Source organism: Acinonyx jubatus, chromosome A1, assembly GCF_027475565.1.
Source record: "Acinonyx jubatus isolate Ajub_Pintada_27869175 chromosome A1, VMU_Ajub_asm_v1.0, whole genome shotgun sequence".
Taxonomy (NCBI): domain Eukaryota; kingdom Metazoa; phylum Chordata; class Mammalia; order Carnivora; family Felidae; genus Acinonyx; species Acinonyx jubatus.
In genome coordinates, this window is record NC_069380.1 from 123,372,106 (window position 1) to 123,388,370 (window position 16,265).

Below are 16,265 nucleotides of genomic sequence, written 5' to 3' on the forward strand. Positions count from 1 at the left end.
GTAGGTATTCTCCAAAGATGGCTACCATCAATGCCTTCCCTTTCTACACACTCATGCTGCTTCTTCCATCAAGATATGCAGTCTAATTCCATCTTTGAATTTGAGCTGGCCTTAGTGACTAGCTAAAAAATAAACATGGCAGAAATAAAGCTACATGATTTTGAAGCCATTTCATTAGAGCCTTGCAGCATCTCCTGGGTATTTTGGGACACTCACTGGTGGGATGCTTCCTCTTGAATGCAGCCTCCATGCTAGCAGAAGTTCAAAGATCATGAGAAGCCATTAGTGGACACCCTGGTGGACAGATGCAGCTGTAATGCCAACCAATAGTCAGTTGCACCTGCTGCCCATGAGAGTGAGCCATCTTGGAGGTGCAGCTGTAGCCAACATCTGCCTACAACTGTATGAAGGACCCTAAGCAAGAATTGCCTAGTTGAGCCCAGTTAACCCACAGACTGGTGAAAGAGAACAATAAATTGTGTGTGTGGGTGTGCGTGTGTGTACCAAGTGTGAAATTCCTTTGTTCATCTTTTGCTTATCAATGTATAAAAGATTTCGTAAATTAGGGATATTAACTCCAATATTAACTCAGGACATTGCTTGACATTTCAATATCATTTCCCCCTTTTGCTGTTTGCCCTTCATCTGCTGCACAGAGGTTAGTTTTTTACTTTGATTTAGTCAAATATTTCAATTATTTGCTCGTATGATGTCTGCTTCCACATGCTATTTCATAGGCCTACCTCACACACCAAAACTATATTATTTAGCTATTTAAATATTAATTTAATGAATATTCATTGAGCACATAGCTTATGCCAGGCACTCTCTGTGTTGCCAGGTATAGAGTATTAATAAAATAGAGTAGGACCATGCCTGTTCTAAGCTCACAGTCTTCTAAGGGATGGGGAGAAGAATCTGAATATAGAACTGTTATAAAAAATGTTATCCTGAGGCACCTGGGTGGCTCAATCAGTTGAGCGTCAGGTCATGATCTCACAGTTCGGGAGTTTGGGTCCACATCAGGCTTTCTGCTGTCAGGGCAGAGACTGCCCTGTCCTCCTCTCTCTCTACCCTTCCGCTGCTCAAGCTCTCACTCTCAAAAATAAACAAACATTTAAAAAAAAAAAAAGAATGTTATCTGTAATGATGGGTAAGATATAGGTCGCCATGGAAGCCAATAACAAGGGTTTCTAGGGAGCTCAAGAAAAGTTTCCTATAAGAAGTATAAAATATATATGTGTGTGTACATATATATATATATATATATATATATATATATAACTATATATATATAGTTTCATTTTATATCTAATTCTTTGATGCATTCAAGTTCAAGTAATAGTGTACACAGGCAATATGATGTAAATTTGAACTATTATTTTTACATACTGGATTTCTATGTGTATTTGAAGCTGGTTTTATGTTCTATATCCTGTTTCCTGTTTTACACATCTGCCTCTTTTTGTCTCATAGGTATTCTCCTTATAATTGGTCTTTTAATTTCATACTGGGCCAAGATGTAAGACTATTCATTTTTTTCCTATGGATGCTTTTTACTCTAAATTATTTTTCTTGATATGCACTTGTATTATTGTCATTCTAGGGGGTGTTGTAATCACTTTGTAATAATATTTCATAGTTTTTATTTTAACTTTTTTAATGTTTATTATATTTTAAAAATTTGTGCTATAAGTGAACGTAATATATGTACTGAATTTACATAGTATATTCCACTGAATGAAAAATAATAAAATGGTATGCACACACCACCAAGCTCTGACCTTTGAAGCTCCCATGTGCTCCTTCCTAGACTGTCCCTCTTTCACATTCTTGAGGTAATCCTGTCCTGAATTAGCATTAAGCATTCTCTTGCTTTTCTTTATTATTTTACTACCTGTGTATTTTCCTAAGCAATATGGTTTTTAGTTTTGCTTGGGTTTTAACTTTTTCTAAACGAAATCATTTCATATGTATTTTTCTGTAACTTCCTTTTGTGGTTCTACATTGTATGTCTGTATGTGTGTTTGTTTACATATGTTGATGTGCACAGTGTAGTCACTTCGTTTTTACTTTTTGTAGTATTCTATTCTGTTCTATTTTTTAATCCTTTATGTTATTGATGGATATTTGTATTACTTCCAGATTTTTTTTTGATAGGAATAATGTTTCCCTGAACATCTTCTGGTTTGTATGTGAAAGTTTCTCTAAGATTTATATACAGGAGAGAAAGTGCTAGATCATAGGTTATGCATATATTCAATTTTACTAGTTAATGATAGTTTGTTTTACAAAGTGTACCAAATTATATTCCCTCAGTCTTTGAAAGTTCTTATTACTCCACATCCTTGCCACACTTGATATTAAATAACTTTTTAATTTTTGTTAATCTGGTAGATATGAAAAGAATGCCATTGTGGTTTTTATTTACACTGTCTTGACACATAATGAAATTAACATTTTCATGTGTTTATTGGCCATTTGTTTTTTCCTCTTCTGAAAAATGTTCATTACAATTGCCAATTTTCTATTGGCTTAATCATCTTTTTCTTAATGATTCAAATGAGTTACTTTTGTATTCTGGATACTAATCTTTGGTTAGTGCCAAATGGTTCCATGTGGCAAATGTCTTCCCTTTCTTTATGAATTTTATTTGCTTTCTTTATAGCATCTTCTAATGAGCTGAAATTCTTGATCTTAATGTAGTCAAATATATTAATCTTTTCCTTTATCATTAATTTCTTTTGGTGTCTTATGTAGTAAATCTCTCCCTACCCCAAAGTCCCAGAGATACTCTCTACTTTTTCTAAAAGGTTTTAAATTTTGCCTTTCAACTTTTAAGTCATGAACCCATCTGGAATTTACTTTTGTATTAGACGTGAAGAGGAAAGTATTTTCCATTTTGTATCCTTCACAAAGACAACCAGTTGTCCCCCTAATTTTAACTGAATAGTCCTTCCTTGCCTCATTAATCTGGTACCCAATGAAAGTGACATTTTAGGATCTCAAATTTATGCAGAACTCTTCAACGCACCCTCTCCTTGATTAAGCTCCAGTTGTTGCTCCTATCCCTTCAGAACACTTGGCCCATTAAAATCCAAGCAAAATCTACCAGGGAAAAGCATCAGATGTTGCACAAGACAGACACCACTCTGAGGTCACATCCCCCTGTAGAATCACTCTTTCTTCTATTTATGGCCTCTAATTATTTTCCTTATTTTATTACCAGCTCAGTCATACTTTTATAAATATTTGTTTCAGGTATCAGTATAACAGATTTCTCCACACCTTCAATTTAAAATGTTACCCTTTATATTTTTTAATGTTTATTTATTTTGAAAGAGAGATGGAGAGCAAGCAGGGGAGGGGCAGAGAGAGGGGGAGAGAGAGAATCCTAAGTAGGCTCTGCGCTGCCAGCACAGAGCCCAACACAGGGCTCAAACCCACAAACCATGAGATCATAACCTGAGCTGAAACCAAGAGTCAAATGCTTAATGGACTAAGCCACTCAAGTGCCCCATAAAATATCGCCCCTAACTTTAAATCTAAATCAATTCTATGCTTTTTTCCAGTAATATTGATTACACTAACAAACTGTATTTCTGTATTTTTACATTCTTATTATTATCTTTCACTTTTATTCTGATGGACTGAGTTACGTTTTCAAGAAACTTTCCAGGAAAGGTTCATGAATAATCTCTTTCCTGAAAATTTACTATTGGCCTCACATAAGAAAGACAACTTAGTTGAGTGGCACTCTTTCCCCCTTGGTATCCTATAGATGTTATTCTGTCATCTTTTATTCAAAAATGCTTCTGAAGAGTCTGACATCAGTCTGAACTATTTACCTATTTTTGTTTTTATGAGTAGAGGTTCATAGAGGTAGAGGGAGAAATGGAGTGAGAGTGACCTGTTTCTGTTTCTATTTGTGGATGATGTAGAATTTTGTTTTCTTTTTTGATGTTATTAACTTCACCAAAATGTATCTCGGTGTGAGATGTTATTTATTAAATTTTCCTGGGCCACCATAAACCCCTTCAATCTGAGTATTCAGATCTTTTTTCATTTTAGTTAAGTTTTCTTCTATTACATCTCTGAACGGTTTTTTTTCTATTTTCTTGTCCATGAATTGGTATTTCCTGTGTCTCAGATCTCCAATGGCTATTCCTTGTATCCATAATTTCCTTTCTAATCTCTTGTCAGTCCTTTTCCTTAGCCATTTTTGTGATTTTTCTCAACTGTATCCTTTATTTCACTGATTTTGGTGCTTCACAGTGTCAATATTGTTCTTTTACTGCTTCTAATGTAATTTAAATTTCTGTAACAAAATGGCAGTGCTCATCAAACTACAGTCATGAATACTCTACAGTATTTCAAATTTAAAATGCCCACGGGGGCGCCTGGGTGGCGCAGTCGGTTAAGCGTCCGACTTCAGCCAGGTCACCATCTCGCGGTCCGTGAGTTCGAGCCCCGCGTCAGGCTCTGGGCTGATGGCTCAGAGCCTGGAGCCTGTTTCCGATTCTGTGTCTCCCTCTCTCTCTGCCCCTCCCCTGTTCATGCTCTGTCTCTCTCTGTCCCCCCCCCAAAAAAAATAAATAAATAAAAACGTTGAAAAAAAAATTAAAAAAAAATAAAATAAAATGCCCCAAAATCTTACAATTTTTAAAAACTTCTTTGAGGAGTGAAAAGAAGAAGTATAACTGGCTTTATTGTAAAAGTGGGAGGGGAAGTGTAAATATAAAAGGATAATTTGGAATGTGTAATGTCTTTACATGCTTTTATTTTGTTTCTTTTCTCCAAATACACATTCCATTTTGACAAAGAATTTAGGAAAATAGCCAAACATGAGTAAGTTTGGCCACACCCAGAGTGAGCTGACAAACTCCCTTTCCTTTCTACAATTCAGTAACATACACGGTTCAGATTAAGAAGTCTCATCAATTCCTCTGATATATCAAGGTTATTTGTAAATAATTTTTTTCTTTTTTAATGAAATAACCACTGTTTTCTATTAAAGTCAAGAGCACCTCCCAATTGGATCCTGTCCAAAATATCAAAAGAAAGATATGGCAGTCTTTCTATCCCAGAAATAAGTACCTTCTACATAGGCTCAAACAACCAGACCAGATCACTTTTCCCATTCCTTTGGAATAGAATAGCACTTCAGATATGAAATAATTTCACAGATTCTAATTTCAATTATTTGGGAAGCTAAAGTGCAATGGAGGCAGTGCTCTAAAAATAGCTAGCAAACTGTGAGTTGAATAAAGACCAGACTCCTTATTTGTCAATGTATTTTTAAAGTGCATATGGAAATGTGCATGCAAGGATACTCCTGCACCTTAAGAGTAGGTGGAACTACTATTGCAACATTGTCATTTTCTAGGGAAAATTAAGTGGGCAGCTTCCTTTATGTATGGACAAATTAGAGCTGTGCAGAAATTTTCTAATTAGTATGTGGTGATGACTCTTTTCAGTAGCCCTGGCAAAAGCCTCCAATGAGGATAACACAAGAATTTTTTAAAGTCATTTCTCCAAGTATAAAAAAAGTGAACAGAATTAGAATTCTTTAACTTAATAAGGAAGAATTATTTAACTTAAGAAGTGAGAATGCTAAGGGCTAAATTTATTATTTTCAAGTACCTCAGAAGAAGTACAACTCTCTATAGCCCATAAAGAGGAAAATTAGATAACTGTGGCAGAAAGTTGGCTTACATCAAAACAACAACAACAACAACAACAGCCTCCCAATTACAATGATTGAAGAAAAAATCACCAAAGAAATGACAAAATAATAACACTAATAATACTTATCAATTATTTAGTATATTATGTCAGTTTATATGTTAAGCACTTTGTAGACTTTATCTTATTTAACCCTCATAATAATATCCTATGATAAGTATTGTTACCTCCATTGAACATTTATTTAGTAAACAATTCTTTCTAGTGCCCTCTAGGCCACTGTCCTTAGGCTGCAGGATTAAAAGTTCATAAGTCTAGACAAAGTCCCTGGATTTATGAAGCTTTTATTCTAATGGGGAGGAGAATGACAATAAATAAATAAATTAAATTAATAAATAAGAAAAGTAACTTAGGGTGGAAAGTTATTACACAGAGAATTAAAACTAGAGGGGTAAGACAGTCACTGGGCAAATTAGGCAATCAGAGAAGGTATCTCTGAGATGGTAAGATCTGATTGACAGGAAGGAGCCAGATAGGAAAAGGAAAGTGGCAAGAACACTGGTGACAGAGAGAGCAAGTAGAGACAAGGACCAAAGGCAGAAACAAATTTAACCACTTGTGGAAGATAAAAGGCCACTATGACTGGAGCACAACAGAAACAGGAAAACAGCACAAGAGGACAGTCAAGGGAAGGTTAGAGAACAGGTCGTGGGGCTTACTGAGGGTTAAGGTAAAGATTCTGGATTTTATTCCAAGTATTTTGGGATGTCCTGGGAGAGTCTTATATATCAGAGTGAAATAATCAGATATCTTTTTTAAGCATCATTCTGGCTTCTGTACAGAGATGGACTGTGGAAAGACAAGAATGGAAGCAGAGAGATCATTAAGCCTTTCCTTGGAAGTAGAGAAAAGCTTCTCCCAGGAAAATGGATGCAGGAGGGGACCTGGTCACTTATCTGCTCTATAATTTGGTCATAGCTAGAGTCTGTTAAATTCTCCCACTCCAGGGTTGTCTGGGTGGCTCAGTTGGTTAAGCGTCCAACTTCAGCTCAGGTCATGATCTCATGGTTTGTGACCTGGAGCCCCATATCAGGCTCACTTCTGTCAGCACAGAGCCCACTGCAGATCCTCTGTCTCCCTCTCTCTCTGCCCCTTCTCTGCTGGTTCTATCTTTCTCTATCTCAAAATAAATAAACTTTAAATTCTCCCACTCTACAGTGGTTAGACAGTGTCATAAGAGCACCAATCTGCTATAAAACTTTCCAGCTGATACTGTCTTCCTTGTTTTTAAGTCTTTGCAGCAGTTGACTTACCTACCAACATAATTCCTACCACCTCCAAAAGGCAAACAAAGTGAAAAAAATTCCTTTTTTTTTTTTTTTTTTTTTTTTACTGTCTTTAGTCAGGTGGAAGTGTCCTAAAATGTGTCTGACTTTAATGGAATATAACTGACTGGGGCCAACTCTTATCTGTAATGCAAGGCTGACCCTACCCAGAAAATCTTTTTCCTGTCTTTAATAGTATATCCAAGAAGAATTAATGTACAGGAATTCTTAAGAGACTCCTCATGATACTGGGGAAATCCAGCCTGCCAAAGTTATTGTTAAAAAAAAAAAAAGGTAGGGGCACATGGGTGGCTCAGTTAGTTGAGCATCTGACTCTTGATTTTGGTCCAGATCATCATCCCAGGGTTGTAGGATTGAGCCCTGCATCAGGCTCTGCACTGAGCATGGAGCCTACTTAAGATTCTCACTCTCTCTAAAAACAAACAAACAAGCAAATAAACACACACACACACACACACACACACACACACACACAAACCTTTTTAAAAGGTACTTTAAAAAATGTTTTGATTAGGTTATTCCTCAAATTTCATCACATAATGGGAAATTAACAATGTGGCATATATGATTAGTCCCTTGATGAAGGGTAAAAGATCAAAGGAATCATGCACATTGATGTGTCCATCAGGAAATCATCTACATGCATCTCTCATCTTCCTTCTACAATATGCTCAAATCAAATCAATGATGTTTAATATCTATGGCCAACATGTGAAACAGATATTAGAAAAACAGATTCTAGTTCAAGAGGGTGATGTAAGAGGATCTTGGGCTCACTTTCTCCCATAGACATACCCATTCTACAGCTACATATGGAACAACTTCCTCTGAAAAAAAAAAAAAAAACGAAAAACTTTCTGAGCAAACAAGAGAAACCCACATTAAAGCAGGTAGTAGAGACTGAGACACAGTCTTGCCATAAACAGCACCCCTAGTGCAGTGACCCACAGTCAAAAGGGAACTCAAAACCTGGAGCTGCTCCCTGAGGAGCAAAGGACTTGAGCCTCACATCAGGCAGCCCAATTTTTAAGACAAGCACATGAGGGACAAGCTCCCAGAACATCTAGCTTTATAAACCAATGGGGCGCATGTCCACCAGACCCACAAAGCTATGATAATCTGCTTGACTCTCTTGTTAGAGAGACAACAACTCTCTTGTTCTCTCTGAGAACCACCTCCTAAAGGGCTCACACTGGAACCCACATGTACCAGGGCCCACCATAGAGACAGCCAATACAGAGATACCCAGATTTATTTGAAAGAGGCTCATTTTCTAATCTTAAAAGTGCTGACCTGAGAGGGAGGTATCTAAATTAGCACACAGCTAAGTACCTGCTGGCTGGCGGATACCACCTTCATACTCTTCCTCTCCCTCACTCTAACCAATGTGTGCCATCTTTTTTTCTAGAGTAGAAGAGAGGTTTTACATGTTTATGGTGCTTCGTTCTTGTGACTGCCACCCAGGAGATGCCCCTTGATTGTCTGGCTGGGGCTGGGCCAGGGAGTGGGGATTGGGGAGACAGCACTTGCATTCTTGGGTCACACATAATTGTAACAACTGGAGAGAGAGTTCTTGGCAATCTACCACCCCCAGGGAACTACAAAGACAGAAAGCTCAAATATACCCCATCTTTCTGTGAAAGAGACCTATTCACTTCTGCTGGAGCTTCAGCTTGAAGGGCAGGCTTCAGGACACTGAGGTGCATGTGGAGGTACTCACAGGGAACACAGGCCGAGGGATGCCATCTTCATGCTCTCCCTCTGCCTCACTACAGCTCACCAATATCTCCCAGGAAGGAGCTTATACACTTGTCTGAAGCCCCAATTTGTGGGAATGCTGCCCAGGGTACATCTCTAGATAACCTGATTTGGTGGCTAGTGGGGCTCATCCTTGTGAGGCTTACACTTGTGGTCCCACAGGACTGTATATATTTGCATACTTTAAAAGCTGCTGCCGGCGGCGGAGGGGGGTGGGGGGCGTCTGGCTTCCAATCAGCCTGCACCCAGGTGCTGACCAAGATCCTTCCCTCAAGGACACTGAGGACACACCCTCAACTATTGGGAGCTATTAAAAATAAAATATGCTGTATAGAAAATCACAAAGGTTTGAGAGACAACCAAGAGCTAGGGCAGGATTAAACAATAAGGTTCATCTATAGGAGGCCACACCTTCAAGACTGGGACAGGTGGCTGTTTTACCTAATGCATAAAACTAACAAGAGAGTCAAGCAAAAGGAAGAAACAGAGGAATATGTTCCAAATGATAGAACAAGATGAAACCTCAGGGCGGGGAACCATAATGAACTGGAGATAAGTAATTTGCAAGATGCTAGAAAAACACAAGTAAATAAAATCCTGAACTTCAATGACTTAAAAAAGAAAAAAAGGAATATAGAAATACTTAATCCGTTTCTTGCAACAAATAGGCTGCCCAAATCACATCTACTACAGGACATCGTTATGGTCTGCAGACACAGTGATTTGTCAGTAATAAAAAATAAAAATATCAACAATAATAACAATATTTGTTGAGGGCATCCTACAGATCAGGCATGCATATCAATTGCTTCCAGATCTTTTCCTAAAGATAAAGATGCTTCTAGATCTACTGGTGACATGTGTCCCCAGAACTGAAAGAAATTTCTGCAATATTCTTTGGAACTCACTAGAAATATTTTCCCATTTGGGAAACTTGTTAAACAAAAATTGTTCTTAAGATTTTTTTCTACTTCTCAGGGCGCCTGGGTGGGTGGCTCAGTCGGTTAAGCTTCCAACTTCAGCTCAGGTCATGATCTCACGGTCCGTGAGTTCGAGCCCCGTGTCAGGCTCTGTGCTGACAGCTCAGAGCCTGGAGTATGCTTTGGATTCTGTCTCCCTCTGTCTCTGCCCCTCACCTGCTCACACTCTGTCTCTCTCAGAAATAAATATACATTAAAAGTTTTTTAAACATTTAAACAAAAAAAGATTTTTTCTACTTCTCTACCCAACAAAAAGTTGAAGACATTTAGTCTGGATAGAAAGAAGACAGATACCGTATGTTTTCACTCTTATCTGGATCCTGAGAAACTTGACAAAAGACCATGGGGGAGGGGAAGGGGAAAAAAAATAGAGAGGGAGGGAGACAAACCATAAGAGACTCTTAAGGACTAAGAATAAACTGAGGGTTGATAGGGGGTGAGAGGGAGGGGAAAGTGGGTGATGGGCATTGAGGAGGACACCTGTTGGGATGAGCACTGGGTGTTGTATGGAAACCAATTTGACAATAAATTTCATGTTAAAAATAAACAAACAAACAAACAGTCCAGGAAAAAAATTATAAATATTAAAAAAAAATGATTTTTTTCTACTTCTCTACCCAAAAAAAGGTGGAGACATTTAGTCTGGATAGAAAGAAGAACTTCCTAATGCCAAAAGTATTAAAAAATAAAACACATATATCATTTAAGTCACATAGATTTGGCCTCTAATCAAAAAAGACAAGAAAAAAATATATATATATATTAATACAGAAAGCGTTTAATTCCTTCTATGCATATGTAAATGGGATTAATGGTGTACTTTGAACATAGCAAGGATCCAGAATTGATGAATCATGTGGCCAAAGCTATTATGTAAGGAAGCTATGAATACATTCAAAGCAACAACAGTATGTTTTCTCTCAATATTTATACAAAAATTAAGGGTTTTCACATGAAGGTAATCCTAAAAAAAATAATGCCACTTGTTCTAGTCCTTAGTAACTGTTAAATGTCACGTTTACATTATTACCTTTTCTCTTTTCTGATTTTAAAAGTAGAATTTGTTCATTAAAGAAAATCTGGGAAATTAAGGTTAAGAAGATAAAAAGAGAAATTACCCATTATCCCACTATCCAGAATTAATGGCCTTAATATTTTTTTTGGAGATTCCATTCCAGCTTTTTTCTCAAACTTTACATCTTTACATAGTTAAGAAACAATGATATGTATACTTTTTTAAACTTGCTTTTTTCCACATAGACTTATACTACTAAGTATTTTCCTATGTCATTAAAAATTCTTCATAAATATTAAGAGTTATAAAATATTACATTTCTAACTAAGCCTCTGTTTTGGAATAGTCTGCTTCCTTTTCCTGTTATAAAAAAAAGCACTGAAAATGTAATATTAATGATATCACAACAGAGCTTAAAAAAAAAAAAAGTATAATAGCTCCTATGCCATGAATAAGCAAGCAGAAGTGGTATTCTTCTCCCAATCTTTTATCCCCCAATCTGGGTCTAAAGCAACTGAAAGGATAAACCAGAGAAATCTCCCTAGGTACAGCATATTGATTAACAGGGTAGAAGAACTCAGAGCAACATGAAAGTTGTCAAGTACTTCTTTTTGTCCATTTCACTATCAACTATCATTTCCCACCTCTCTAAGAAAATCCAAAGTCTACTAGCCAGAAAGGTCTGTTGAATATACAGAAATATTTCTGTATACTAGAACCACCAATCAACTTCCCCTGAAGTCCCAACACAGAGAATATGTGCTTGCCCAGGACTTACTGGGATGCACAACCCCAGAGGTACAATTCGTATTATTTTCTGTGTAAAGTTCTCCCCTCAAGTTTTTCAGCATTGCCCCAGACTGTTTCTTCACATTTATACAAGAGCAAAATGAAAAACAGAAGGACAGAGGTATTCTCTGGTGCTTTTCTTAAGTCTTTTGTTGATCTCACCCCAATGCTGTTAGAGTATCCTTTAGCTTTAGTGCCCAAGGCTCCACTTGTTCAATCAGTTTGGACATATTTTCCACACAGAAAGTCTTTTTAAAAGACTCTCTCATGAGGCACCTAGGGGGCCCACTCAGTTGAGTGTCTGACTTCGACTCAAGTCATGATCTCCAAGTTTGCGGGTTGAAGCCTCACCTTGGGCCCTGTGCTGACAGCTCAGAACCTGGAGCCTGCTTCAGAGTCTGTGTTTCCCTCTCTCTCTGCACCTCCCCCACTTGTTATTCTCCCCCCCCCAAACAAAATTAATTAAAATTTTTTAAAAATTAAAAATAAAGACTCTTCCAGATATAAGGACATAGGGCCTCTCTATAACAAAAATTGAACCAGGACAACAGAGAACCCCCTGCTCCCACTACCACGCTGGCAAGCACCAAGTAACAAGAAGCAGGAGTATACTGTTGGTTGAGGGTCAGGAGCTCAGAGAGAAACCATATTTGTGGCACAGGAGCACAAGAAAGATATGAAGTTGAAGATGGAGCAAAAACATTGAAAAAACCCTCCAGTTATTCAACCTCCACTCTATGCACAAGGTAATACTGGAGAAATTTGAAGCCAGTGATATACTGAAGGTGACTATAGCAAAAATAAAAAACAAACACAATTTTACTTTTGATTAGACTGACTCAACACTACCACCCTCTTCCCCCCACTACTGGCCTAGGAAAAGAAGGAACATGTCTTTTTGTAGGCATAAATATTATTTACTATAGTCTCTACTGTTTTACACATTAGATTAGGCACTCAATCAAAAATTAGAAGATACATAAAAAGTCAAGGGAAAACAATTCATTTTCAAAAGACAGAGAAATGAACAAAAAGACTCAGAGATTAACCAGATGTATAACTATCAGAAAATTTAAAATTACTGATTAGCTATCTTACAGAGAAGATGGTAGAGTAAGAGGACCCGAGTTGTATCTCATCCCCCAGATACAACTAGGCAACACCCACATCAGTGTAAGTAACCCAGAAAATGACTCAAAGACTGTCAGGACAGACTTTCCACTACTAAATGGAGAGAAGAGGCCACACTGAAGAGGGCAGAGATGCAGTCAGGAGTTTAAAGGAACTGTGAGACTGACTGAGGGAGGGAAGGATGCTCCAGGTGTGGAGAAGGGAGAGCATATCCTTATACCAACCATTCCAAGCATGGGAAACCTGCATGAAAACTGAAGGGACATAATTCCTCTTGTTCTTACAATCAGCAGGACTTAACACCTCGAACTCTGAAGGTCAGCAGGGTCGCCTGGAGTCCAACAGGAAACTGAGCCCCTGACCTTAAAGAAATAGCTTAACAAATAGCCCTGTGGAGATAAAGTATAGAAACAGCAGTTTGAGGAATGCCTGGGGTATACAAGAAGCAGATTTGTTTACCAATGCCAGAGCATGTGCTGGAGGGGCAGGGATTGTAGGGAAACTTCTCCAGGAACAAAGGAGCTGGTGGCTGCCATTTCTCTCCACTGTCCTCCACTCTAGACACATGGACACCTCCTGAACTAGCACCACACCGACACTCCTTACACAACCTGCCACAGCATATCCCACCCCCGAATTCTCCTGTGGACACACCCCCTCCAGCCAGGCCTCCCACAGCAGACCTAGCAAATCTTGCTAACACCATGTGCTCCCTCCCTGGACTCTCCCCGCAATTCTCCAGTGGCTCTATCCCCTCGAATACATCCATGACTGGAGTCCATCCAAAGCAGTGTCACAAACCTGGCAGAGTGTGAGCAGTCCACAACCAGGGTAGAGCATCTCTCCAATTTAATTCCTACCCAGGGAAACAGATGTAGAAAACCACACATACTAGTCCAAATGTAGCCCCTACAATGGGCTGGGGTCAGACATCTGGTCTAACTTCAGGACCTGCCTACCAAAGAAAGCTTCTCAGGGGACAATGCAGGAAAAGCACCCAGCAGTTTGGTGCTACTGCATCTCTACTGCATCTCTAATAAGCAATTGGTCTAACTCAACTCGAGCCCAAGGCAGCCCCAGACTGGCCCACTAATAATATGGGGACTAAATGCTGCCTATGATAGGCAAAGAGAGCCATGGCAGATGACTAGACTGACAAACACAGCTCAGCCACAACAGCAGGGCTTATGCAACACACCCAGGAGACACCTGTCAAGTGCGAGGTTCTGGTGAACAGGGGACATTGCACTGCTGAGTACTATAGGACATCTTATTTATAAGGCCACTATTTTCAACAACAGGAGACATACATGACTTTCCCAACACAAAGAAACAGCCACAGAGAGTTAGACAAAATGAGAAGACAGAGGAATATGTCCCAAATGAAAGCACAGGACAAAATCACAACAAGAGAGCTAAATGAAACAGAGATAAGAAATATGCCTGATAGAGAATTTAAAGTAATCATCATAAAAATACCCACTAGACTTGAGAAAAGAGCAGAGGATATCAGTTATTTTTATCTATTTTAAGGGTAAAATAGATAAAAATAATAGATAAAATAGATAAATAATAATAATAATAAAAGAACCAATCAGAGATGAAGAACTCAATAACTGAAATTAAAAATATACTGGATGGAGGGGCACCTGGGTCACTCAGTTAGTTAGGCGACTCTAGATCTCAGCTCAGGTCTTCATCTTGGGGTCATGAGTTTGAGTCCCGCATTGGGATCGGCACTGGGAGCAAAGCCTACTTAAAAAAAATACACCAGATAAAATAGATAGTGGACTAGAGGAAGCAGAAAACAGATTAGCAACCTGGAAAGCATTACTCCTGACAGAGTAATGGAAAGCAATCAAGCTGAACAGGAGAGAGAAATAACAATAAATGAAAACTAAGGAAACTCAGCAATACCATCAAGCATAATAACATGTGCCTTATAGGGATCCCTGCAGGAGAGGAGAGAGAAAAAGGGGCAGAAAATTTTTTTGAAGAAATATTACCTAGAAACTTCCCAAATCTGGGGAAGGAAACAGAAATCCAGATCTAAAAGACATAGGGAATTCCTAACAAAATCAACACAGAGGGTCCACACCAAGACACAAAGTAATTAAGATGGCAAAAAGCAGTGCTAAAGAATTTTTAAAATTCAAGAGAAAAAAATTATATATAAATAAAAACCCATAAAGTTATCAGCTGTTTTCCCAGTAAAAAGTTGCAGGCCATAAAGGAGTGGAATAATATATTCAAAGTGCTGGGCGGGGGTTGGGGGGGTGGGGAGAGGGGACCCTATAGCCAAGAATACTCTATGTAGCAATGCTATCACTCAGAAAAGAAGGAGAGATGAAGAGTTTCCTAGGTAAACAAAAGCTAAAAGAATTTATCACCATCTAACCAGCCCAATACGAAATGTTAAAGGGGACCCTTTGAGTGGAAAGGAAAGACCATAAGAATAAGAAAAATAGGAATCATAAAAGCAGTAAAATTAAGTATATCTACAAAATCATTCAAAGGATTCACAAAATGAAAAGATGTAAAGTATGACACCATATATCTAAAACAAGGGGGTAGAGGGGAGAAGAGTAAAGAATGGGTTCAAACTTCATTGACCATCAACTTAACACAAACTGCTATATGCTTAAGATGTTATATATAAACCTAATGAGGGGTGCCTAGGTGGCTCAGTCACTCAAGCACCCAACTCTTGATTTTGGCTCAGGTCATGATCTCATGATTCGTGAATTCAAGTACCACATCAGGCTCTGTGCTGACTGCTTAAAGCCTGCTTGGGATTCTCTCTCTCCCTCTCTCTCTGCCCCCTCCCCATTTGTGTTCTTCCTCTCTCTCTCAAAATAAGTAAACATTTAAAAATAAATATATAAATAAAAATAAACCTAATGGTAACCACAAATCAAAAACCAGTAATAGATATGCAAAGATTAAAGAGAAAGGAATCCAAGTATATTACTAAAGAAAGCCAAGAACAAGAGAAGAAAAAAACAAAGAACTACAAAAACAACCATAAAACAAGTAACAAAATGTCAGTAAGTAAATACCTATAAATAATTATTTTGAATGTAAATGGACTAAACGCTCCAGTCAAAAGACATGTGATAGAATGGATGAAAAAAAAAAAAAAGCAAGACCCAACTATATGCTCCCTACAAGAGACTCATTTCAGACCTAAATACACATGGAAACTAAAAGTGAAGGGATGGAAAAGCATTTATCATGCACATGGAAGTGAAAGAAAGATGGGGTAGCAATACTTACATTGGGCAAAATATACTTTAAAACAAAGACTGTAACAAGAGACAAAGAAAAACGCCATACAATCATAGAGAGAATAATCCAACCAAATGATATAACAATTATAAATATGTATGCACCCAACAAGAAAGCACCCAAATAAATAAGGCAAGTAATAACAAACATAAAGGAAGTAATCATTAGTAATATAATACAGTAGGAGGCTTTAATACCACACTTACATCAATGGATAGATTATCCAAACAGAAAATCAACAAGGAAACAGTGGCTTTGAATGACACATTGAAC